The 27,005-nt window shown below is 37.5% G+C and overlaps 1 protein-coding gene across 7 annotated transcripts in view; it reads right to left on the bottom strand.

Annotated features, from left to right (window-relative positions):
- Positions 1-27,005, bottom strand: part of EPS8 (EGFR pathway substrate 8, signaling adaptor) — a 178,974-nt gene that overhangs the window by 90,500 nt on the left and 61,469 nt on the right. Inside the window, exon 1 of one of the 7 annotated variants that reach the window (XM_025879779.2) lies at positions 7,722-7,868. The exons of the other annotated variants lie outside the window; for them this stretch is intronic. The gene's annotated coding sequence lies outside the window, so the exon portion shown is untranslated. Of the gene's footprint in view, positions 1-7,721; positions 7,869-27,005 lie in introns of those variants that run through there. 7 annotated transcript variants of the gene reach the window in all.

The following is a 27,005-nucleotide window of genomic DNA, read 5'->3' as shown; positions in this document are numbered from 1 at the left end:
GTGGCTGTATTCATTCCACCTCAGATTTATTCCTGACATTGTAATAATGCAAATTCACTTTCCTTCTCAGGATCAGATCCAGCTTGAACAGTCTACATTCCTTTTTCCTGCTTTTTCTGTGCAGACTGTCTCTATGTCAAAGCTCCATTCAGATACTTTGACAGTGGTTACCAAGGTTTGGTACACCTGGGCTGCAAGTGACCTAGGATAATCTGGGATTACCAAAAATCTAGTAGTTTCATGTAATTAGGTAGGCTTCAGAGAGAGGGTAGTAGCCTTCATCCAGGCAATCCCTGTACTCACAATTATACCATGAATTTCCCAGTGAAATGTCCATTCATTCTTTGTCCATTCAGTAAATCTTGCTAAGCGTTTTCTATGTGCCAGCAAACACTGTATGTATGAAGCTGGATATACAAGGATGAACAAAACAGATACAATTCTTGTCCTCAGAGTTCTCAGGGGATACAATGACTTTCTTTGATGTTCCTTTGAATATGCCAAGCTCTTACCATCCTCAAGGCCTATCATTATCTGTCTGGAATAATTATCCTCTTTGTCTTTGCCTAACTCCTGTATTTCAGCTTAAAGGACCCCTCTTGGGAAGTCTTGGCCTGACCTTCCAATCTATACGATTAGATCCCTCATTACATGTTTTCACAGCACCATGAAATCTTCTTCATAAGACTTTATAATTAACATATGGGCCAATATTTGTCTAACAGTGGCTTTTCAAATATACGCTGCTGCCTGGTGTACTTTCTATTGAAACAGAATAAACTTTTCTATTTTGTACTTTCTATTGAAAACATTTTAAGTCTCCTCTTTCTCCTAGGTGAATATTATTTTGAGTTTTTAATATGAGTCTTGAATTTTTTCTTTACACTTTATAACTCCACAGTTTATCCAAAGATTTTCCTGCATATGAAAATTTTATAATAAAATTACAATTCTCCAACCAATCCTAATTTTTGTATGTAAAATTTAAATGTTTTGTTTATATTTTTAGATACTAGCTTATGTTACTACAAATGTCCACATATGATAATCTGTTTAGATATTTTCAACCCAGAATTCTGAATAGTACATACTCAATTTTTACCATTTTCTTATCTGGGAGACCCAGACAAATATATTTGAATCCCACTATTTATTAAATGTGAAACTTTTGATTACTTAAGCCTCATTTCCTCATTTTAAAGTACTTGTAATATCTTTCAAGGGTAAGAAAAATAAATATAAAGTATACAAAGCCTCTAGCAATATATATAAAGTAAATATCAATTCCTTCCCACATGTGGAAGGAAAAAAAGGCACAAGTTCAAAAATGTAGCCCTCTATGAAATATAATACCAGTTTCCATGACCTAATCTGATTTCCTAAGAGAACAAGTCTAACTTTTTTTGGACAGTATTTCAGATCAGGTGTTGACAAACTTTCTGTAAAGGGTCAAGTGGTAAATATTTGGGTTTTGTGGGCACCATATCTCTCTGCTGATATTCTTTATTTTTGTTTTTGTTTTTAATAACCTACTAAAAATGTAAAAATCATTCTTGGCTTGTAGAAAGAAACCACTGGCCGGAGTTTGCTAATCCCCTGCTCTAAATACAAATACTCATCAATTCCATCCTTATTTATCCTATTAACTGTATGATATTTAGCTTTTAATCAACACTCAACTGAAGAACTACTCTCTCTACTATTTATCAATGTTTCTGTTTAACAAATATCAATTAAACACTTGTTTAGTTGTTTTTATGTAAAACCCTACGAGGTGACTGGCCACCTAAAGAAAAAGTGATTCAGGACATGCAATAAAAGAAGTACAAATAAAGCCTCCCCTCCCCCTGCCCCAGAATAAAGCCTCTGGAAGGCTTCCTCTAGTGTCACCTCTCTTTCCTCTGTTTTGTGGGGGTTTTTTCTGAGCATACTACTAATCAGGATTTATAGTATAACCAATTTATGCTCATGACCTCAGATTTCTCATACTATAACCCTGTATTGAAATTGGTGCTAGTTTTAGTTCCTTTATGAGAATCTGATTGGGCTTCCTGTACCACAGAGTTAGAGGTCTCTGTACCCCAGAGTTAGAGGATCCCCATTGTTCATTCTCCATTAGTCTCTCTCCTTTCAATTCTGACATCACTTTATAAATTCACCCCCCTTTTATTCCAGTTTCCAACACAATCATTTCTCCTACTCAGCTCAGCTCACCTTATTGCTAATTGTCAAAATTGTCTCCCTTTTTATGAATTAGCCCCAGAAAAAAATCCTGAATTAGGTATTAGAATTAATTTCTGTTATCGTTCTGCCTCTGACAATCTGCATTTTTTAGCCTGGGCACCTTTGTGTCTTCATTTATTACAGGGGTTGAAATAGCCTGTGATGCCAGTCAGACACAGTTAAGTGTTGAGGAAATAACACATGCAGAAGTTATTAACTTATCATCTATAAAGTCCTCTGACAGACCACTAAAATCGAAGTCTCAGAAGTCAGACTTGCTTCTAGAACTGGCTCTGCCATTTATATTTATGAATTATCTACGTGGGCAAGATAATTAACCCTTCTAAGTTTCATTTCCCTCATCTATAAAATACAGTATTGACATATTTTATAGGGTTGTATGAGGATTACGTGGCATAATCCATGTCAAGCACTTATCACATAGTGCCCAGCACACAGTAAAGGCTCAAAAAATGTTAAACGTAATTATTATTTAAAGGTAAGAGATATTTTCACTCCAGAGCCCACAGGCCTTTTATGTTTACTTCTTACTCTCTACCTGCTTTTGAAGCTATCCATTTATTTCCACTGGTAAATTTATGCCCTTATTTTTTTTAAAGTCCTTTGGCATTTTCCTCTGTTGTGCTGTGTTCCTCCTTCCAGGGACTGTTTAGTGCCTTTCACCATCAAAAAAGAGGGAAGAGGAAAAGCGGAAATGAAGGAAAGAGAAAGAGAGAACCATCAGTTCACACTCTGTATGTTAACAATTAGTACAGCCAGTTCTAACGCAACATACATATTCCTAAAGATCATGATGCTATGCAAAAATCACATCATTAAAAAATCACAGGCTTATGGAGAAAATGGGGTTACAAGCACAACACTCAAAAACTCTTGTCAGTGACACTCCATAAAAAAGAAAAGAACCTAACAGAGATCACAACACAGTTTTACATATGTTAAATAGAAAACCAATAAAAACTACAATAAACATGGTACCTGACCTTGAAAAAGACCTGAAGTTTGCCTGTGGAACTGGCTGTCCAAAGGGTTATAGCTTGTGAGTTACTGTGAACAGGTGGGTAAAGGGTTATCTGAAAGTGGAGGGAAAATTATAAAACAAGATATAGGCATTTGTGGCTCACAATGTGCAATGAACTGGGGTAGCTGGAAGATGTCTGAGGTCTGTGCACATGCATTCTGTGTATTCCTATGCGGCTCAGTTCGACCAGGTGGCACTTTCTGTGTTCACCTCCTATTTCTCAGATAAAATCACATATAACAAATGTGAAATTTACATTATCCTCAAATCGTTCCCTAATACCAATAACGTAGGAATAAGTTCCCATTTTCAAAACAAGCATTATAGCAGAACTGACTGTATTCATTCCCAAACTAAGAACTCATGACAAATGTTCTCTGACTCAGAACTGTAGTCACGATCTACAAAGCCTGTGTTACTCTTCAGTATCCTATCAACCCAAAGTCTTTATCTAGAAAAAGTTGTTCTTTATCAGTACTGAGTCATTAAACATGATCGAAAACATTTCTCAACTGCATCTTTGATGTTTCTTCAGCTTTCCCTTCTGGGGACAGCTCAGATTCAGACAGCCATGCCTAACTGTTTAGCTCCCTAACTGATCCCCTGTTCCCACATGTCCATTCCAACAGAGCAGTAAAATGTCTGGTAGTCAGTAACTCACTCTCATGTCATTTCATTTATTCAGTCACCACATATTTACAAGCATCTATTGGCTACAAGGAATAACAGGAGAAATGTGACGAAACCAACTCTACCCATCCTAGTAAGAGAGTAAGAGACTTAACTCAGTGGATCAGTCAGTGTAATACAGGAGTTGTAAAATATTATGACGTGTGTTGGGGCCCTTGGGTGGCGCAGTTGGTTAAGCGTCCAACACTTGGTTTCTGCTCAGGTCGTGATCTCAGGGTTGGGAGATCAAGCCCCATATCAGGCTCCCTGCTCAGCAGGGAGTCTGCTTGAGATTCTCTCCCTCTCCCTCATGCTCGCTCTCTCTCTCTCTCTCTCTCTCTCTCTCTCTGTCTCAACAAAATCTTTAAAAAATATATTATAACATATGGAAAAATAACTGTAACACAAGATATAATATGAAGCACCTTATAAAATTGCAGAAAAAAAACATTCAATGTTGTTAGAAGAAATCAGGAGAAATTTAATGGAGGTGATTAGTAGACCTAAAGGATGAGGTGAATTTTGATTATAGGGAAAGACTTTATAATTGCTGCAGGAGTAAAGAAAAAGGCAGGAAATGTGAGATATATATAAGGCATCAAGATCAAGAAGCTTAGAGCATAAATTAAGATACGTGACTACAAATAATAAGTTATATAACAAACTGAATTTTATCTGATGGGAAAGCCAGTGACAAATTTTAACCAGAAGAGGACAACATCAGTTACGAAAGGGCAAAAGGGAGCCCAACTGGCCTTCACAAATCCAGGCTTTGAATAAGTTAAGAGACTTCATTCAGAGTCTTTGGAATGCCAAGCTAGAGCAGCAGGAGGGCTTTCCCCAACAACAATCCCCAGCTTTGTGTCCAAGATTGATATTCACAGCTCTACTTAATGGATCCTAACTGTGTCATTTGGTATGGCAAATTATATAAAATAGTGGAATAAAAAGAAATTACCTGCAAAATCAGAGGGAAGTATATTTTTAGAAACAATGAAGGAATAAAAGAATATAAGGAAACCTAATAGTAATAACAATATTATCAGATATTTAAATCTGATCACTAGGATCGTATAATTAGGAAAGGTAAATAATATGGTTCTGAATTACATCTAAATGTCTGACACAAGGTATTTTTAATCCTCAAGAAACTGTATACCAATATTCCCCAAAGCAGAGCCTTCTTGGATAAATGTTCATATAAGGTCTCAGGCAAGCTTAGGAAACACACTCCATTTCAGATCAGATTTTACCTTGCTAAATACAAAGAGACAGTATTTCACATATTGCTTTAAAATTTTAGAAAATATATTAAGAATTAAAACTACAAGTTTCTTCTAATCATATTCCTGATTCTACTTTTTTCTTTTTTTCTTCTGAATCTAGTTAATATATTCTACACATGACAGAAATGCCACAAATTTTAACTAAAATAGGAAATATATTTTCATATAGCTGAAAAATCCAAAAAAATGTTTCATGAAAAAATTAAAAATACATATACAAACCTAAACTCTAAAATAAAAAAAAAAAGCTTGGGGTTTTTTTGTTTTTTGTTTTGTTTTTGGGGGGTTTTTTTTGTTTTTTAGAGAGGGAGAGATTCAGAGTTGAGACAGGGATTTGGGGATGGACAGAAGGAGAGCGAGAGAGAAAATCTTAAGGAGGCTCCAAGCCCAGCACAGAGCCCAAGAAGGGGTTCCATCTCAGGACCCTGAGATCAGGACGTGAGCCAAAATCAGAAGTCGGACACTTAACTGGCTGAGCCACCCAGGCATCCCTAAAATAAAAAAGAATATTTATAGAATAATTGTTTAATTAAATTAGAACTATCCTACAGGGTAAATGATCAAAAGACTATATGAAAATCTACTTTATAAAAAAAAAAAGAAAGTAAAAGAAAAAAAAAAGGAAAATCTACTTTGTTGTATCACCTGCACAAAAATTTTATACAATTCAAGTAAACTATTACTTAAAAATCTAAAATATAATGAGCTAATTTTTGTCCACTTCAAACTCCGAGGCAGTACCTTGATGAATTAAAGAAACATGATTTCTCTGAAAAATAAACTGGAAAGGAAACTTCTCTACACAATTTATTTCAGAATTATATAGAAAATGAGTATAAACGTCTTATCCTCTCCAAAGTCATTTTCTCTTACATACAATTTACTTAAACGGAAGAAAGTGTTTCCAAGCCTATCTGTAGAAAAACAGAAACCACTTTTATACCCCAGGTACAGTAGATGCAGGGATATCCTCCTTAAGGTGAGAACAGGTCATAGGACAAAACACATACCATTCCCAGAGCATATATGAATTTTTTTTTAATGTTTTATTTATTTATTTGAGAGAGTGTGTGTGAGAGAGAGAGAGAAAGCATGAGGGAGAAGCAGGCTCCCTGCTGAGTAGGGAGCCCTATGCAGGACTCCATCCCAGGACCCTGAGATCATGACCTGAGCCGAAGGCAGACGCTTAACTGACTGAGCCACCAAGGCGCCCCTATATATGAAATTTAAGTATAAAAACATAACACTGACACTTGCTTTAGAATTTGGCCTCTAAAGCTGACCAAAGCTTTGCAACAAGGTTAAGAATAACTCAAGCCACAAACATTCCAAGGAACCTCACCTATGTATACTACCAAACATCTATGCACATGATGTTTGTATGGGCAGTTAAAGTTTTTGGGGTAAATTGATAATGTTCCTTATGGTGTAGTCTTAATAATAACAGTCACATTAGAGGAAAATCAACATATCCAAGAACGTACTTCAAAAAAAAGATCAATATAGGCATAACCATGGCATCTGAATTTAAGAATGCATTACATTTCCCAGCACCAAAATGGAGATGTAACCAGTTATTTACTTTAGTTCTCCATCTACTTTATTGTGATACAATATTAACTCTTGTTTTTAATAGTATAAATCTTAACCTTGCACTTAATCACTAGTAACAGAACAAGGAAATGAACTCCTCCTGAATAAAATTAAATGTAACAAATCTGTAAGAGCTACAAAAATAGATCTCTATATAAGAATTGTATATGTTTCTTGCTAAGCTAAAATTTTATAATATAAAACAACATAATTGAATTTTTTGAAAGAGTTGTTCCTTAAAAATTTCCATTAATTGACTATTTAAATGTTTACAAGTTCCATTAATATACATGGGTTTAGGGGAAGAAAAAAAAAACTTTAAATACACATATTCACTACATTTTAGGTCCCAAGCAAAATGTTTACACAGAAATTTGGCAGTGTTAAGTCTGTGGACTCAAAGCCAATAACAACCTAAGAAAACTGAACTTCGTCAATAAGCAAATTTTCATAGTACAACTAACACCGTATAAACAATCCAAAGCAGTTTTAATAGGATAATCACAGTATTTTGCATATCAGAATAATTTAAAAGTAACTTTAAGAAACCTTGATATATTATGTCTGTGCTTCCCCAACTATTATTAGTCAACAGATTTCTTCTTACCTACAATGGGGGCGGGGGGGGGGGAGGCGGATTATTCTCTTAAACACATGACCTAAGAGAAGGAAATCCTTTAAATCCCCAAGAGGCAGGAGGCAGGAGTCTGAGGAACTCAAGGTACCAATTTCAGCAAGTTCAGAATCCACTTGGAATACCAAATGGCAATTTAAAATATTGTCAAAAGGCTACCTGGGACTAAAAGTATAACTGCATGTTTCAAGGTCTACAAATAGCCTCTGTAATAATTAAGCCTTTGAGAGCCCTCCTTAGCAAAGTAAATATTCACAAACTCAAACTTACTTACCCACACAATCCAGGCAAGACTCCTCTGAGCGATCTTCCAGGCAATACTGAGAGGACATTACTCTCAGTTCCCTCTTGGTGCCAAGTGACCTTCGGCATATTAACAGAGAGGGTGGGACTCTAAGCTTCAGTTTCGGCATTGTACTGTAGTGAACAACGTTTCTCCTTTGGTTTCTCTAGGGCGTTAACTAAGACTTCCTCTTCTTGTTAAGTAAGTAAACACAACCACTACTACATGTCCAACTCTTCACTAAGGTGATAAAATAAAGCTTTAAATGTTGCAAATAACAATGGCTAACACTAATTGAGAACTTACTATGTGCTCCAAACTAATACTATACGCACAGACACTATTATTATTCCCATTGTAAAGAGGTAGAATCTGAGGGATAGAGGTTAATAAGTAACTTGCAGGAATTCCAGGTACAGCGATATGGTTAAATGAGCTAATGAAGAAGATCTTCCATGAGAGAAGCCTAGAAAAGATGAAAAAGAGTATAACAAAAAATTTTAAAATAAATACACAGCTTTACTTACAAAAAAGAAAATCCCCTGGTACTAAACCAAAGAGGTATGCACAAAAGCAAATATTGCCAGTTAAGGCCTCCAGGAAGGATCACGGATGTCTCTCTAGCACTTAAGTCTAACTGAAATTGGTAAGGAGATGCCCCCTCAAGTAAGGATAAGGAGCTCAGAAGAAAGTACTCTCTCAGGAGAAGAGTTAGGCTAGATTTCTGGCCCTGCTTTTCCTCAACCTGGGATATAACCTACCCAGCTGTACTCCGGTGGCCATGTAAGGGCAGAAGAAGAGATCTCAGGCACACAAGGTATAAAGCTGGTGTGGAGGTCCTTCCATAAAACCAGAGCTATTTTCAAAAGGCTGCAATCACATTAAAAAAATGATGAGGAGAACAGGACAAAGCCACCCACTGTCTTAATAAGATGTCAAGGGAACCTGTCTCTGACAATCTGGATAAAAGTGCAGAGGAAATGCTACAACCAGAAATTAAAAGCCCTATGCCTGTGTCACAACAGTTTTGAAGTCTGAATTTGTATGAGAATCTTCAAGCTAAGAAATTAAGATAAAATTGGGTTCTGCGCTTATGATATCCCTGGAGTATCTGGAAGAAACAAACATGAAACCACTTTAGAGTAACACTCCATAAACAAGGCCACATGGGATCTCTAAAAGCTAGAAAAACCAAACCAAACCAAAACCGAAAAACAATCCCCACTGAAGATGAGCCTGTAATTTAGAAATTACAAAATATGTAAAAAATGATTTTCTGTGATTGGGCCATTAACAAGTATACCAAACAGAAAATTTAGCACTCAACTAATTTTGTAGTGTGAAGACAGAAAAACAAAGCATTATTATTAAAGAATGGAGGAAGAAAAAAGAAGCCTATAAAGAATAACTGAAAAAAAGTAGGTTTTACAAAAACCATACAGAATTTATATGCAAAGATATACACATTCTCTGCACAGAGCACCCAGAGTTCTCATCAAGTTTCTAGAACTTAAAAAGAGAATAGTGTTAGTATAGATACACAGAATTTTTAAAATATACCTAGAAAAACAATAGTCAATGCAGGAACTCAGCTGTATGGTAGGATCTATTCCACACCAACTTTCCCTCTCTACTATTTCTGACCACTCTGCCCTTGCAACTCCTCATTGCTGGAAATTCTGACCCATCCCCCAGTCCATCGGGAACCATCCCCAGCACCCATGCAAAAAGGATGGAGTGGAAACTGCGATGTGCCACCCAGATCTCCTTTCAGAACTGAATGATTTATTCCCCTGCTGTACTGCTGCCAGCAAACGGCCCTCAGCTATGAGCTCTCTTGAGAACGACCTTGGCTGAAGATTCTCCTCACACAAGCTCTTGCTCCCTTCCCAGGGCAGCCCACACCCAAAGACTGGTTGACATGCGGAATATAAAGACTTGGCCCTCTCTCCCCAACTGGAGACAATGGTGAACAGCCATCGGGCTTCAGAACTCCCCACTGGGTCAGATCTCCATTAAGACTGCGCAACAGGGGCGCCTGGGTGGCTCAGTCAGTTAAGCCTCTGCCTTCGGCTCAGGTCATAATCACGGGATCCTGGGATCGAGCCCCGCATCGGGCTCCCTGCTCAGCGGGGAGCCTGCTTCTCCCTCTGCCTCTGCCGCTCCCCCTGCTTGTGCTCACTCGCACTCGCTCTCTCTGTCAAATAAATACATAAAATCTTAAAAAAAAAAAAGACTGCACAATAGCCTAACTTCTCATCTGCCCACTACTGGTCTCTCCCTTCCCTTCCACAGGGGTTGATCCAAAGAGCACTTTCTAAGAAACTTCCAGCACACTAATTTCCATCTCAGAGTTTGCATCCTGGGGACCCCAGACTGCAACAGAAGAGTCTCATAAACAAAAAGGACAGAATATGGGGCAGCACTTTAAAGGAGTGAGAAGAGAAAAATAATAAAGCTTTGAAACCAATGAGGAGAACACCAGAAAGTGCTAATATCTCTTTGGCGAGATCAGTAGCACAAGGGAAAGCCTTTTTCAAAATAAATAGTATAATCACAAAATTCCAGCACAACATTTCAATTGTCTTGCTGAACTTGAAAGCCAAAAGGGATCTTACAGGGTATACCGATTCCAACCCATCTTTTTAAAGATGTCATCTCTTAGGTCCATGGGTCTGCTAAATGCCAAAAATGTCGCTGCTTAGATACAGGCCATTTATACTCCTAAGACAGTCATCTTCCTCATAATAAGTTACCGGTACATTTAATTCCCAGCCGGAGAGCAAGGTTACCAGTAGAGATGTATGTACGCAATTTCCAACTTCCTTCAATAGTCATGGAAAAATGTGCAGCAACCAAATCTAACGTTCCAAAAAAAAAAGTATTTCTTACGGCTACTTCTGGTAAATGCTCTCTCTTAGAATGGTGAGGAAATCAAAAAATACCCATGAGCCTTGTTTACATTTGTCCCATGGTCCAAGCAACAGAATTTTGATATACCTTTTGATTCTAAACCATCAGTAAAGATGTTAATGATGGTTTTATAAAAGATTAATCTGGTTCAGGCTGGTATATAACTAATCATTATAAAGAATACTAATAAAAAACTGCATGGACTAAAACCACATTCACTTATATGCACGCTCAGGATGCCAAATACATGGGACCAATCTAAGCAAGGCTTAGATTGTCGATTTGTCTCACCCTTCTACCATAGGGCAGATTACCAGAAGTAGCCATGAGAAATATATTTGGAACACAGAAGATTTGGTTGCCATAGGTTTCCCTGTAACTACTGAAGGAAGCTGGAAATTGTACACCCACACCTCTCTACTGGTAACCTTGCCCTACATTCCACACTTTGTAACCACAAAGACAGAGGCAGACAAGATAAGCTTTAGCAAAACGTATCAAGTAAAACCACTGGATTGGCAATGACAGGAAGTCATTAACATACGTTATTACGGCAGGCAAGCAGAAAGGACCAACAATGTCACAATACATTCACCTTGGGAATATGGGAGAACCTCATTCTCAGTTCCTTCATACTCAGTTCCTGTACATCCTCAGTTCAATCACAGTTCCTCGTCTGTCATTCATTACTTCCTCTCCTAAGAATCACCATCTGCTTTGTCTTCTGTAAACCACCCCTTCTGCTCCTTCTGACTTTAAAACTCTTTTTTAATGGAAGAAACTAATATGTTACTAATATGAGAGAATCCAAAAGAAGTTTCTAAACTCTAAATTGCATATTGTCAAATCTCAATTACATACAAGTTAAGCTAGCTAAATTCATATGGGTAGAATGATCGACCAAATGCTTTAACAACTTATCTAGAGATGAAGTAGCAGTGCAATATAATTCATATTTGGGGAGAATCATATAAAATTATTAATATATTATAGGTATACAAAAGAACAAATATGCATGGCATGTGAATGAGACGAAGAACCAACTTGTTCATATGAAAAAAGACTGAATGAGTTTCTATCATTTTGGAGCTACTGTTTGGGCACAGAATCTGGATTAAAGGTGGAAAACAAACAAAGAAACAAAAAATATGATGGACACTTCTCAGAATGAATAAATACAAACAACAGGACCAACAATATTTATTCTTTACATAAGTTATTTAGAAGAGTGGTAGCATAATTAAATTTTCAAGTCTACAGATGGCTTGAGTCTCTTGTAAGTTAGGGAAATACTGATTTGAGAAAAATGAACTGCAAAATTATGTAACAGGGTAAATAAGGGAAAATGGTAGTTTCATCTTAAACTGGTAAAGTTTAGGTATATACTCAGGGAAACATCACACAAATTCATTTTGTTATAGATTTTAAATGTCATTTTTCAACCTAGGAATCACCATACAGTTCTGGTAAGTCACATTCTCGTTTGGCAATTACATTCAAAAAGAAAAAAAAAATTAATGGTGAAAAAAAAGTGATTTCTCATTTCTATCTGTGTCCTATAACCAAAGACAAGTAGTAAAGTGTAAAGACCTCAGTACTAAGAAACTGAAGACTTGTGTTTATGCACCAAGTCTGCCACTTAGTAGCTCTGTAACCTTGGGCAAGTAACTTAACCTCTCTCAGCCTCCATTTCCTTACCTGTAAAAATGTGAGATCAATGAGACAAATTTGTAAGTTCTCATTCAGGTCTATTCTAGAACATTTACATAGTTCAAAGTTAAAAACAGAAAATCTACTTAATTAGATTTTGGCTAAAACATAGTAAATGGCAGTTTTATACTTTTCAACATAAAATGGTAAATTTTCAGAAAAATGAAATCACTGAATAGTCACGATATCTACCAACTGAGCTATCAATGGGTGCTAATAGTCACGATATCTAATGACAAGTGAGGAAAAAGTATTAATTGCTTATGAGGACATCCATCAATTTGAAACAACACTTTTCATAGAACCTTCAATTTATGCTGAAAAATTCTGATTTAAATAAACTCTGCTAGAGGCGCCTGGGTGGCTCAGTTGGTTAAGCGACTGCCTTCGGCTCAGGTCATGATCCTGGAGTCCCGGGATCGAGTCCCGCATCGGGCTCCCTGCTCAGCGAGGAACCTGCTTCTCCCTCTGGCCCTTCCCCCTCTCATGTGCTCTCTCTCTCTCATTCTCATGCTCTCAAAATAAATAAATAAACCTTTAAATAAATAAATAAATAAATAAATAAATAAACTCTGCTAAAGCGCAGTAAGTATAAAGAATTTCTGGGAGGCAGGAAAAATGGAAACTTTTGGCATAGAGTAACAATATTTCCTGTCATTATTAAGATTTCACTCAGAGCCTCCTCATTTCACCTGACTCAGAAGTGCTAGCATTCCACATAACTGGCTCAGTGAATGCCTATCAAAAGAACTGACAGAAGGGGCGCCTGGGTGGCTCAGTCATTGGGCGTCTGCCCTCGGCTCGGGTCATGATCCCAGGGTCCTGGGATCAAGCCCCACATCGGGCTCCCTGCTCGGCAGGAAGCCTGCTTCTCCCTCTGCCACTCCTTCCCTCTCTCGCTGTGTTTCTCTCTGTCAAATAAATAAATAAAATATTAAAAAAAAAAAAACTGACGGGATGTTCCTTGTAAAACACCATTTTTTAAACACATCATCCCCCACACCTGTGCTTTCCACAAAAAGTTAAACTCTAAAAAAAAGAGAAAGAAATGATAGGACTGCTTTAGTTTATTAAAATCATGGCGTGCTTCTGGATTTTTAAGTGCCATTTGGAAAGAAAAAGGCTTTTCATTTAAGACTACTAATCCTTTCCAGAGTATTTTACCCGTAACTCTGTAATACAGTCAAGAAATTATCACATTAGCTAGGTAATGAGACTTAACCTCTCCTAAAAACTATAATCATGTGCTAAAGCACTGGGAAGAAAGTCACAGAGGAAGAAAGGGAGGGGGGCAAATCAGCAAATACAGAACATGAACTACAAATGTTCCTAAGGTACTATTTTTTCAAAAAATCAGCAGAAATGCCCAAGTTTAATTTCAAAGCGTATACCTACTGAAATACTGAAAAGAATCATCATATATATCCTTGAGCAAGCCACCTTGAAAAATTAAATCAGGAAGCATGACAACAGACAGAACGAAATGCATGTTTTTATTGTAGCAGTTTAGAAAAAGCCGTATAAATAGCTGTTAAAATGACTTAACTTATCATCCTTCAAAAATAAAACCTGCAATTAAATTTGCACCTCAAGTGATCCTTGAAGCTCAAATGTTACCAATAAGTAGGGATGGTAGAGGGCACCTAAATCAGACAAGCTGCACAAAGAACTGGAGTCATAGAAAGAGAAGCCATTACAGCAAAGCTTCAACATGATCCGAAGCTGAATGTCACGGTATTTCATATACTGTGATCATATCAGATACACTGATACGAAATTGCCAGAGGCTATACCCATTTTAAAAGCGATTTAACTTCTTTGAATATCACTGGACTAGAGTTTGCACCGGCAGAAGTATACTGATATGGCCTTTGGCTGAAGTGTTAATACAATGAAAGTTTAGCCTGGTTGGGCAAAATATTAAGGATTACTTTCAAGTTTATTTTCAGTGAATAAAATATTGATCCTCCAAACCAATTCTTAATCTTTGTTTAGGGTGCAGTTTCAAGACCTTTCAATGACAATTCTAACACTAGTACCTAATTCCTTTGTATTCAGGACATGGGGCTATGGAAAACAGATTCAATAAACTTATGTCAGGAAGTAAAATGTGATTGTCAAAAGAGCCATGGATTTGAAACCTAAAAGCTTAACTTCTTCCCCAGGTTCTACAATTCAGTCACATGACCTGAAGCAAATCATTAATGTAGGCCATAGAATACAGCTGTAAACAACTCAGGTTCATGTGCAAAACAGGTACAAAGACCAGTGCTGGCATTGACAGCTGTATGACTTCGCCAAGTGACTCCACTGAGTCTGTTGGTTTGTCTACGAGATGAAAATAACAGTATCTTCTTCAGAGGCACTGAATGAAATAACGCATGTAAAGAGCACAGCATGGTGTAGAAAAGTGGTTAATTAATAAATGGTTAGCTTAAGAAAAACACCATTACTTCTCTGGGTTTTCTTTACCTTTTAAGTAATCTACCTTGGATGTTGTCTTAGAATAATTTCCTGTGCTTCATGTTGTCTTTTTCAGGTCACTGATTACTTAAGAAAACTAAGTTTTCTCCATTTTAAAAGAATTTTGTTGGGGTGCCTGGGTGGCTCAGTCTTTAAGCATCTGCCTTCGCCTCAGGTCATGATCCCGGGGTCCTGGGATCAAGCCCCGCATCAGGCTCCTGCTCAGCGGAGAGCCTGCTTCTCCCTCTCCCACTGCCCTTGCTTGTGTTCCCTCCCTCTCCCCGTCTCTCTCTCTCTGTCAAATAAATAAATAAAATCTTTAAAAAAAAGAAAAAAGAATTTTGTTCACAAGTAGGTAACCTTCTGTATTTGCCTTTTAAAATCTTTTTTCACTTTGGTAAATAGATAATTAAGTATTATTTTATAGTCACCTGTGATCCTATTTGGTCAACAATCCAAACCTTTTGGTATTTTTGACAAAATTCCCAAAGTCTTTTCAAGATCAAATTGATAAGCTTCCCAGAGGGCCCTCGGAAAATCTCAAAGAATTTGTCTCTCCTCTTATAAAACAGAGATGTTAGTATAATTAGGTTTATTTGGTATGGTGAGTTCTATGGGAAAGACTGCCAAATAAGAGTGATAAACACTCACCGATTATATGTTTATGGATATATCTTATTAATGTAAGTATTCCAGAAGTTGTACAAAGTTCACAGAAACTTGTCAATACATTCTTTGTCTGGTTATTATCTTAAATTGTTGTATACCGCAGAAATAACTAAATTTTCCTATCAAACGAACTGTCATCAGATTTTAACCATGATTATTTCTAAGTCTTCTGTCATCCACAGAGCTACTGTTCTGCTCCGATTCTTTCCTGAAAGTGTTTACAGTCATCTACTATGAGAACGCTCCAAGATGGCATCACTTGAAAAACTTTGAGACAATGCCACTAGAATGGGTAAGAATTTCCAGAATAATGAAGAAACTGATGGATCCATAAACCTGGTAACCAAAGATCAAGCAGAATAAGAATTAATTATAAGGGAATGAATGAACCGACGTGGACGATTATAACTTTTGTCTGAAGCAGCACTTTTGTTCTTTAATGCTATATTTTTCAGATTTAAGGAAACCTCCTCTTTTCTCATGAGCTATCTGTAACTCACAGCCAATTTGGTAAATTATATTTTTGTAAACAGAATTGAAGCATCGGTCTTTTCTCCCTAACTCATGCCTCCGGAATTTGAAAACTCTTAGTGAGTATTCTTATTTTCATGGCAATATAGTTATTTGCATAAGTTCAATAAGTCTTTCCTCCCTGTAACAAGACACCATTGTAAACATTGGTTATATTAGACTTTGACTGGAATGCCATATTTGAGAACGATACGCACAGAATGTGATATGACTGGACAGCTATAAGGAAGTAAGTCTGGCTTTAAGGAGCCAACGCTTATAAAGCTCCCCTTCTAAAAACTGACTAGTAGCTTGCTTATAGGATTTCTGCCTAATAGGTAAGTAAGGAAGGTCACTTACTAGCAGAATCTAGGAACCTCAAGGTATTTGGGGGACCTCAAGAAGAGAGGAATCCACCCACATCTGTAAGTGTTGCAGGCAAAATCTGACAGGGAGTCATTGGCTTGGTCTCCTAGCCTCAAGAGGCTTTTTTAAAAGTCCAATCTCAGATTCCTCATTAGAAGTTCCAGCAAAGATGACTTTTAAAAAGCATATATGGTGCATCATTCTTCTTGCTGCACTGATATAAATAATCAGGCCAAGTTAATGAAACAAGACTTATTTTGCAAACAAATTGGTCTTACTTAAATTATCTTTGATTGAAACGGGGGTGACTACAGACACAAAAATTAAGTTTCAATGGAAAACTAGAGTACACCCCCCCGGGGTATTAAATTCTACTCCTCTTCACTGTCTTTAAGGTTTTGTTATCTACCTAGAATGTGCCAGATCCTGATTTCTTCTAGTCTCCTCCAATATCTAGCCACAATTCTCCAAACTAATGCTTACTATTTTTCTCCTGCCCTGCTGACTTGGAATCACTAAAAATTAAAAGTGTCTCTTTCCCAAAGCCCTGCAAGTTGAAGCTGGACAACTTGATATTGTCCTCAGAGAAATCACCACAACAGCTCATGGTGGGCAACCTTCCTGCCTGTTGCTCTGTGGACCACTCAGAAAGTTCACCAGAGCACCTGATAGCATCACCAGAGACGTTCGTTCAAACTCCAAACCAGGAAAGCCTGCCAGATTACTATCATCTGCCCTCACCCCATCTAAAGATGCTTTGAGTCAAATATCTATAAATATTCTTCATGACTAACTGCCCTCTGGACTCAAAAACCATGTTTATGGTTTGTTCTAACCATTAACCTTTTTTTTTTCCTTTTGTCTCATAGTAATGTCCAGGACGGAGAAACTGGTTCAGTGGGCTATGCGACAATCCACTAAATCATTTTCTAGACCAAAAAAGTTCTTGACGAAGTTTCCGATGGGGGAATGAATGACATGGTGCAGGACATACTACCCCCAAAATATGGCACCTTAGCAAACTGAATATTTTAAGGTAAAATTTAATTTGTCAGTTTAATTTGCAGATCCAGCTGGAGACCCTAAGAGGGTTGAGGTAAACTTTTTCCACCCCTACACTCCACAGATGCTATCCTTCACTCTCACCAAAACTGCATGTATATCACCTGAAAAATCTATCCCAATTAGACAGAGGAAATTTTTTTACACAATTCTTAGTTTAGCAGTGATCCCTTATTAAAACCCTTTGCCCATAACTTCAAATTTTTCTTGCTGATTTTTCACCTTTTTCTTTCCTTTTAGATCAACAGGATTCATTCTGTTAGTTGTCAGAATAGATTTTTTATTGTTACGTATAAGGCATAAACATACATAACATTTATCCTCTAGACCAAAATAAACATATACCTTGCATTTATGGTGTCAGTGTCAAGTTCTAACTTAAAAAACATAATGTAGACCTATTCTATAGCTTTAAAAAAAAAAAAGGTAGTAGGTTAGGTCTTTCGATACTCTCAATAATATCAGACATTATTCCCTAAATTAACAACCACATTTGTATTTCTTTTTTAAATCTGATACATGTGGCAACACTTTCTATACACCTGCCCAGATTATTCTAATTATACTCACTTTTTAAAGATAGATTGATTGATTGATTGATTGATTGATTTGAGAGAGAGAGAGAATGCCTCGGCAGGGGGTAGGGCAGAGGGAGAGAGAATCTCAGGCAGACTCCAGGACAAGTGAAGAGCCCAACTCCTCGATCTCAGGACCCTGAGATCAAGACCTAGGCCAAAATCAAGAGTCAGAAACTTAACCAACTGCACCACCCAGGCACCCCTATTCTAGTTACATTTAGTCCAAAACCAAAGTGCCTGTTGGGTAACTCCCAAGTTAAGATCATTTTACACATTAACCTAATGCCACCTTTTCCCATCTTAAAGACGGCATACCTTAATTTTTACTGTAAACACAGAATTCAGTTTTTAAGATAACCAATATGTTGACTATGTTAGTATTAAAGCATCATTTTATTTATGTAAGGATGCCTATTGTCATTCTTTCTTTATTTCCTATTGACTTTGAGTATTACAGTATTCATTCACATAACAGAAAAGTTCTTTGGCTTCTTAATAAAAAATCAAAATATAACCCACGAGTCAGTCAGTCCCTAAGGCTTATGAACTTTCAGAAATTGATGTCAAAATCTAATCCACGTCTCAGACTCCCAGGATAAATTGTGCACTTTACATATAAGATGTATGTATTTCAAATACCACCCAAAAGTCTCCATTAACTGACTTCAACAGTAGGGAAGACTAAGCAGAAAGAACAACACAGCTTTTCTTTCTTTTTTTTTTTTTTTAAAGATTTTTATTTATTTGACAGAGAGAGAGACAGGAGAAAGGGAACACAAGCAGGAGGAGTGGGAGAGGGAGAAGCAGGCTTCCGGCTGAGCAGGGAGCCCGATGCGGGGCTCTATCCCAGGACCCTGGGATCATGACCTGAGCCAAAGGCAGACGCTTAACGAATGAACCACTCAGGCGCCCCCAAGACAGCTTTTCTGACTGTCAGTAAATTTTGTCGAAGTTTTCTCTATCTTTAAATACAGAAATTAATTCAAATCAACTATAATTCTATTTTAAAATTGGCTGCTATGATATAGTGAGTACATATTAGTCACTTACATGGATTTTCAGTAGATTTTTACATAGTTCTTTTAGAAAGACGCATACACACGCATAACTCTCACACAGATTCTCCTGGCATTGCTGCTGTTTTGTAAAGGGGCTTGCTTACAGACAACTCACTATCTGCGAGTAATAGATACTGCTTTCTTGTTTAAACCTATCAATCCTCAAGGTTTCCCCCCCAAAATTAAAATAGCATAAGATGCATTAAAATAATGAATCTTCAGTTCCGTTTGTATCATTTTGATTCATTTAACAATGAAATAAAATTCAGTATCGAAACAAAAGATCACCTAGGTATCCTGTTGGGCAACATGAAAAATACTTTACTTCAAGAACAAACAGTATTCTGCATTCAATTAGGATACCACTAACCTAGGGATCCATGCCAATAAATTAAGATAAGCCAGCAGATCTTCTACTTGCCTGCTAGATCTCTAAACCAATTTGTATTCATTTACAGGGACTGTCAGTAATTATAGCAGCAACCTGCTTCATCTCTACCACTAACTTTGCAAGGACTGAAATCATTCCCAGAGAGTGTGTGTACGCACACATTCTATAGTACATGGCATTTTCACTTGCATTATTCTTCTTAATTCTTTTACTTTTGTTACCTTATGAAAAAAAATTTTATTTATTTATTTGAGAGAGAAAGAATGAGAGAGAGAGAGCACATGAGAAGGGGGAGTGAGAGAGGGAGAAGCAGATTCCCTGCCGAGCAGGGAGCCCGATGCGGGACTCGAGCCCGGGACTCCAGGATCATGACCTGAGCCGAAGGCAGTCGCTTAACTAACTGAGCCACCCAGGCACCCTGTTACCTTATCAAAAATTATACAATGGGGTTACACTAGTGACTCTCAGTCATACGATGCCTCAACCACTACTCAGTACTGACCTTGGACATCAGACCTGTAGAAATCTCACTACAACAGCCCTGATCCACCACCAAAGAACAGAGAGATGGGTGAGGGAAAAAAATACAAATGAGGGGGAAAATATGAATCTTAAAAATTCCTAAGCTCTGTCAACAGTGTCTTAAACATTTGTTGGAAGTTCGTTTCATGTAGTATTGAAGGGGAAAGGAAAACTTTTCCTTTTTCCTCTTCCAGGTTCTTTGGCTGGTCTAATAATTAAATTGACATAAAACAGATGAACAGGAGAATAACAAAATAAATCCATACGTATGGAAGCTCTTAGAAATAAGAGCTTCAAAGAAGTCCCCAGAAACAGGCAGCTTTTATATGTTTTAGACAAAGAAAGAATATACTCGTGAGGAAGTGATAAGACAAAGGGGTTTGGGCTTGCGGTGGGCAATTAGTAAAGATGTAGTAACAAGGTTTGTTTATACAGCCTTCTCAGACTTGAACTCCTTCTCTTTGGCAAAAAGGATGCTTTTTACCCTCCAGGTGCAGGGAGGATACCCTTCACATGGGGAATTTATTTCCTGCTTTCAGAGGGAGAGAAGAGAGTCAGTGTCCTTGCATGGGCTATTTCTTAAGTGACTTTAACTCACAATAATCAATATGCCAAGGCAGTATATTTTGGGGCAACCTGCCCCAAACGCAACAGTAGACTGACTGGTTCATAAAAAATATAGAATTTTCCCTTTAGGTATATTAGAGATATAGATACACATACTAAATAGAGTTTGCCCTTTAGGTTTATCTGTATTACAGATCTACATACACATACTAAAAGCATACAAGTAACACAGGTATATGTATAAACATTGAACACAGCGTAAGTCTAATTAAATCATATTTATGTATAAATGAAAGGTCAGAAGATTTTAATATGATAGCCGTGAGGAGTCAGTCAGTCATGAAAACTGAATAAAAAGAAAGGTTTCAGTAAGCAAATTGCCACTTCTTTTCCAGTAAGGATAGAAAGGCTTTGTGGGGAGTTTAATATCTGAAGATAATTCCACAACAAAAATTAAAGAGCCTGAAAAAGCAAGAAAGATTGTTTCTTTCACATGAAAGACAAGTTGAAAAAGAATACAAGCAGAAAAACAGCAAGAAACAAGAGGAATCCTTATTGTCCAGGATGATAGAGTGATGGGTTTGGGGAAGGGACTGAGAATTTCATATTCACCTGTGGGATATAAAATTCAGTCCCTGTGGTTGGCAGTAAAAAACATCTTAAAAACAAATCACCTGGAAAGGCAGTACTGGCTCAGTAGAATTCAAATATATGCCAAGGTCCAGGCAAAGAACTAGAACGAAAGTTCTACAGTGATATATGCCAGGTGGATTTATGAAAAACAGTCAGGAGGGAAGTGCCAGGTTTTGTCAAAAGCCTGTTTGTCTGTGGAGTGACAGCAATGAGTGAACAGAAACGCATATGTATGTATGTACATACACACACACAGGATGCTTTCTTGCTGGACACATTAGTGATACAGTAGGCATTCCTCGAAGCAGTGAAATGGCAATAAGAGGCAGGTTTTGAAGTGACAAATGAAAAGCTTTATCTTTCAATTTACTTAATGTAAGTTGGTGATTAATTATCCCGCCTCTCCTTGCCTCCTAAAAGAATGAATAAAGATTTACTGAGTGCCTATTATGTAGTGCGTACTACATTAGGTATAAATGAAATCATATAGTCGTCCTAGAAGCAGAAATGATGATAATTTCATTAATGACGTAGAAGTAAAAGAAAAAGAAAAAGCTCTTCAATTCAAACTAATTAAATGGAAAACCATTTTGATTACTGAGAGTTATGGTTTAGAGAGGACATATCATAACCAGAGTTAATTTAAACTTTGTTGCATATATGACTCCTCAGATTTAAATTATTAAATAGATAAGAAAGACTGTAATTCAGTAAGTGATATTTTTCTCAGGGTTTGAAATTTACTAGCTCTCTTAAGTCATCATTCTACTCAGGAAATCTTATAATTTGTACAGTTGAATCTGAATTACACACAAGTAACTAGTTTTACTGTTTACATCTCACAAGGCCTGTGGCATGTGGGGTTCTCATTGGTTCCCTGGCTGATTTAACTTCTAAACAGCTAAGGCTGTACAGAGCTGGGTTTGCTATAGGAGCATTGACCCCAAGTAGGAAATTCTCATTAATTTGGCAAAACAGAGTGTGTGTGTGTGTGTGTGTGTGTGTGTGTGTGTGTGTACACATGTATCTATCTCCAAATCAACAAATCACTACCCCCAATTCACTGATTCACTGTTCTGCTTGTATTCACCCCTCCTCATTCTTGGGTTATATTTTAAACCTAACTGAAACACCTTAACATTTCTTTTAATGGGCTGTAGAAACCTACAGGTTTAACTTTATGACAGCAGATCCACTGCCACAGTTTATGTAAATACAGTAAAGCAAAATATATGTAACGTTGTCTCAGTAAAATTAAGAATGGATAAACCTAGTTTCCTTTATCATGATGTTTCTGTCAGTTTTCTTCTCTCCCGCCCAATAATGCTTTCAACAAATGATTAAAAGTTTACAACTGCAGTACAGGATAATAATTCCCCACCAGTTCTGATTGCAATGGGAAAGTTTAAAACTGTGAAATGAGTAAACTCCTGCTAGTTAGCATGAAAGGAAACAATCAACAGATTAAAAGCACTGATGTAGCTAATTCTACTAAATCACTAGTTTTGTATTCTAACTATGTACTTTTTAGTGATGGAAATTTAACTGTTGCCTAAAGTGTGGGCAACTGGTAGTAAGAAAACACAGGTGACCTAACTTGGAAGAATCATGCCAACCACAGAACTAAGCAGACTATTCATCCCCATGGTACTAACTCTTAAAAAAAAGACACAGAAGCCAATTCATAGATTCCATTTTCAAACCAGGGAGCAATTTGGGGGTGTATATACATATAAATTTATACAGTGTCTTGTGCCAAACTAATAACAGTCCAAGAGATGAAGCTTAAATAAACGACAGCAAGTGGCCCTTTTAATAATATAGACTGCTAATACATGGAAAGGTAATCTGTTCCTCAGGCGAAGAACCATAGAGGATGTTACAAAAAACACAACAATAATCAGGAACATTCTCCAGGGTGCTGAGTCATTAACTGAACTTGAAAGGTCAAGCATTTCTCCTAACAGCATCATATCTACCTGAGGAGAGCATATACCTTCTGCAAGAAAATACAAGTCTGATATTTACGATTTGTGACTTGAATACAAAAGAACCTTACAAATCTAAGACTTCATATATTTTTTTTTTTTGTACCCAGTTCCTTTAACTGTTCCCCTAAGCCCTACTTTTGAGCCCTTTGCTTTGCAGGTGGCTCTTCTTGTAAGGGAACTCAGGTTTGTCCACATATGCAGATTTCTTAGAGTCCTCTGCCCTGTATTTATAGGGCCTCTTACCACAAATAAAATGGGTCCCAGGTTTATAGATTTGAGGTGAACCTGGAGATGTGTCACCCAGATATCCCTTCAAGGAATGATTTGTTGGGGTGCCTGGGTGGCTCAGTCTGTTAAGCGTCTGCCTTCGGCTCAGGTCATTGTCCTGGGGTGCTGGGATCGAGCCCCAAGTTGCACCAGGCTCCCTGCTTGGCGGGAAGTCTGCTTCTCACTATGCCCCTCCTCCCGCTCATGCTCTCTCTCATCTCTCACTCCCGCTCTCTCGCTCGCTCTCTTGAATAAATAAATAAAATCTTTAAAAAAAAAAAAAAAGGAATGATTTTTTTTTTGCCCCAGCTGCTGGTAGCACAGTCAATAGACAGCCTTGAGCAATCAGCCTTTTGAGGGACTGCCTCAGGGGCAGCAAGCTACCAAGCCCAAGGTCACGCCTTTCCTAGGGGGGCCCACAACCAATGAGTGATCAAGGTGGGGGTATAGACAGTTGGCCATTTCAGTCCAATGCAGGACAACTTTTACAGGCCATTTTTTGTTCCAAAACTTATGGTGGTGTCAGCAGTCTGTGTCATTGGTCCTACAACATAACCGGATTTCTCCCTCTGCCTACTCATGCCATATCTAAGTTTTCAAATAAGCTTTACTGAAAACAGTCATTTCAAAAATACAATTTCCAGAAAGAGTTAAAGCACAATATATTTTGGTATCAAGCTTTGGGCGCAAAATATTTAAGCCAACAAAAATATGCTAAAAAACGCAATTAAAAAAAATAAAAAGACAAGCCATGGACTGGAATATTTACAAATCATCTTCCTTTTAACATTTCTTTCAAGGCAAGTGTACTGGTGACAAATTCCCAGTGCGGTATTGTCCTTGTTTTGTCTCAGAAAGTCTTTATGTCTCCTTCATTTTTGAAGGATCATTTTGGGGATACAGAATTCTAGGTTGGTGGTTGGAGGTTTGGTTTTCCCCATAACTATAAATATTTCACTTTATATTCTCCTCGTGCCTACATGGTTTCTGAAGAGAAGCCCAGTGTAATTCCTCTATAGGTGAGCTACTTCGTGTGCTGTTAGCCACTCTTAAGAATAAAAGCACAGCCTTTCCCTCTAGCACTTGATTCCATATTGCCAGTTTAATTTAACCAATACATATTCCAAACACTGAGCTAGGTTCCAAACACTGAGCTAGGTACTTGGAGAGGATCTGAAAAATAAGGATTCCATAACATAAATTGGAACTAGGCTGTTCATGTCTACAGGGAGCTTAGAACTCAGAGGCTTTAAGAACATTCTGTTTTGTCAATGAAACTATGAAGTTTTTGAGGGTAGGGACTTTATCTTTATCGTGGCCAACCACTACTCAATCTTCTTTACATTTGCTTCCTGGGTTACAAAGGAGAATTACAAACTGGACAATCAGGCATTCTATAAATCTCTATCAGTCTTAGTTGCTCTCTGACTGTTGGCCATCAACACTTTATATCTTTCTGGTTCCATAATAAATTTCCCATAGTAACCATATTCTCCAGTTATAATACAGCACGCTCCTCTTTTCTGTCACCCCTCCTCGGAAAATATTACACTTCCCATGTAACTAAAAAGAGACAAACTGCATGCCTCCTTATCTACATGTAAATAAGAAAATCTTTTTTTTTAAGAAAATCTTTAATAGTACAAAAGATCTACTAGATGTTAAGAATTGTTTTAAAAAATGGATTCACAAATGACAAGCTTCCATATGACATTTCAATATTCCAGTTACTCATTTCAGAAATGCATCTCAGGCAGAAAGTTCAGTCAACAATATATCCTATAGTATCTTAAAGGCATGCCTTCATATCATCTGGAAATAAATCTTTTTTGGATAAAATAATCAAAATGTTCTGGGCAACTGTTATCCAAGTTTTTCACTGATTTAATCAAATCCCCTAAACAGAATCTTTGTCCTCTTGGAAATATTTATTCTCTTTTCAAAATATTTTAAGGGTTAAATACAGAATATAAAACTTTAAGATAAGCTTTTCACCATTTTAAATGTTTCACTCACTCAGGTCTTCTTCACCTCACGCAAACTTCACACTAAAGATTCAAAGAGCTAGAGTATTTTCCAAATAGAAACATCTTTTTTCTAGTATTCCTGCAAAAAAATACTTCATTGCATTCTATGTAAGCATCAGCAAGAAAAAATAGTGTGCCAATCTGAAGACAAAAAGAAGCTGAATGATTAATCACTATATATTTCTGTTCTTTAAAATCTGATTTTGGGGCACCTGGGTGGCTCAGTTGGTTAAGCAACTACCTTCGGCTCAGGTCATGATCCTGGAGTCCCGGGATCAAGTCCCACATCGGGCTCCCTGCTCAGCAGGGAGTCTGCTTCTCCCTCTGACCCTCCTTTCTCTCATGCTCTCTGTTTCTCATTCTCTCTCTCAAATAAATAAATAAAATCTTTAAAAATAAATAAATAAAAATAAAATAAAATCTGATTTTGGGGGCACCTGGGTGGCTCAGTCGTTGAGCGTCTGCCTTCAGCTCGGGTCATGATCCCGGGGTCCTGGGATCGAGCCCTGCATCTGGCTCCCTGCTCCGCAGGCAGCCTGCTTCTTCCTCTCCCACTCCCCCTGCTTGTGTTCCCTCTCCCGCTGTGTCTCCCTCTGTCAAATAAATAAAATCTTTAAAAAAATAAAATCTGATTTTGGGGGCGCCTGGGTGGCTCCAGTCGGTTAAGCGTCTGCCTTCAGCTCAGATCATGATCTCAAGATCCTGGGATGGAGTCCCCCACCAGGCTCCCTGTTCAGCAGGGAGTCTGCTTCTCCCTCTCCCTCTGTGCTCTCTCTCTCTCAAATAAATAAAATCTTTAAAAATATAAAATAAAATCTGATTTTGTAGAATTTTTTTCATCATATCCATAAAACAGAAATACACACTGAAAAGGTAAATGTTTTAAGTACTTAATACTTTTTTGTGTGTTTTTGCAAAGAAAAACAGTTTAAATAACTGCCTACTTCCGAGAGCAATTAAATCTGAAGATAAACTGTGCATTTCAGAAAACTCTTAACACTATTCTCAAAAACAGCTCAGTAGTGACCAATTAACCCATCTCAGTAACTTCAGTCAGACATGTTGACCTATCTCTAAGCTGGGACTTTGTCATGTTAACGAAGATGAAGAGTGTATCAGAGAATCCACAACTACACACAACTTCAACAAGAGACCTTATTTATCAACACTGCATCCTGTTACAAGCTCACCTATACATAACTCCCTTTGGGCTTAATCTCATAATAATGACAATGATAACAGATTGAGGGAAGAGGATAAATCAAAAATGACAATAATTACCTAAGCACACAGTTGTGCTCCATACCACCCTGGGCACTTTCTTTTCTTTTTACGGTTTGTTTGTTTGTTTGTTTATTTTAGAAAGAGAGACAGCGAGAGAGCATGGGGGGAGCAGAGGGAGAGGGAGAGAGAGAATTTCAATCAGACTCCCCGCTGAGCACAAAGCCAGATGCGGGGCTCAATCTCACGCCCTGAGATCATGAACTGAGCCAAAATCAAGAGTTGGAGACTTCACCGACTGAGCCACCCAGGCTCCACCATACTGGA

Source organism: Callorhinus ursinus, unplaced genomic scaffold (assembly GCF_003265705.2).
Source record: "Callorhinus ursinus isolate GAN/ISIS: 27379988/994484 unplaced genomic scaffold, GSC_fseal_2.0 scaffold27, whole genome shotgun sequence".
Lineage (NCBI taxonomy): Eukaryota > Metazoa > Chordata > Mammalia > Carnivora > Otariidae > Callorhinus > Callorhinus ursinus.
The sequence above is the reverse complement of the archived record's forward strand: the minus strand, read 5'-3'. Positions and strand labels throughout refer to the sequence as shown.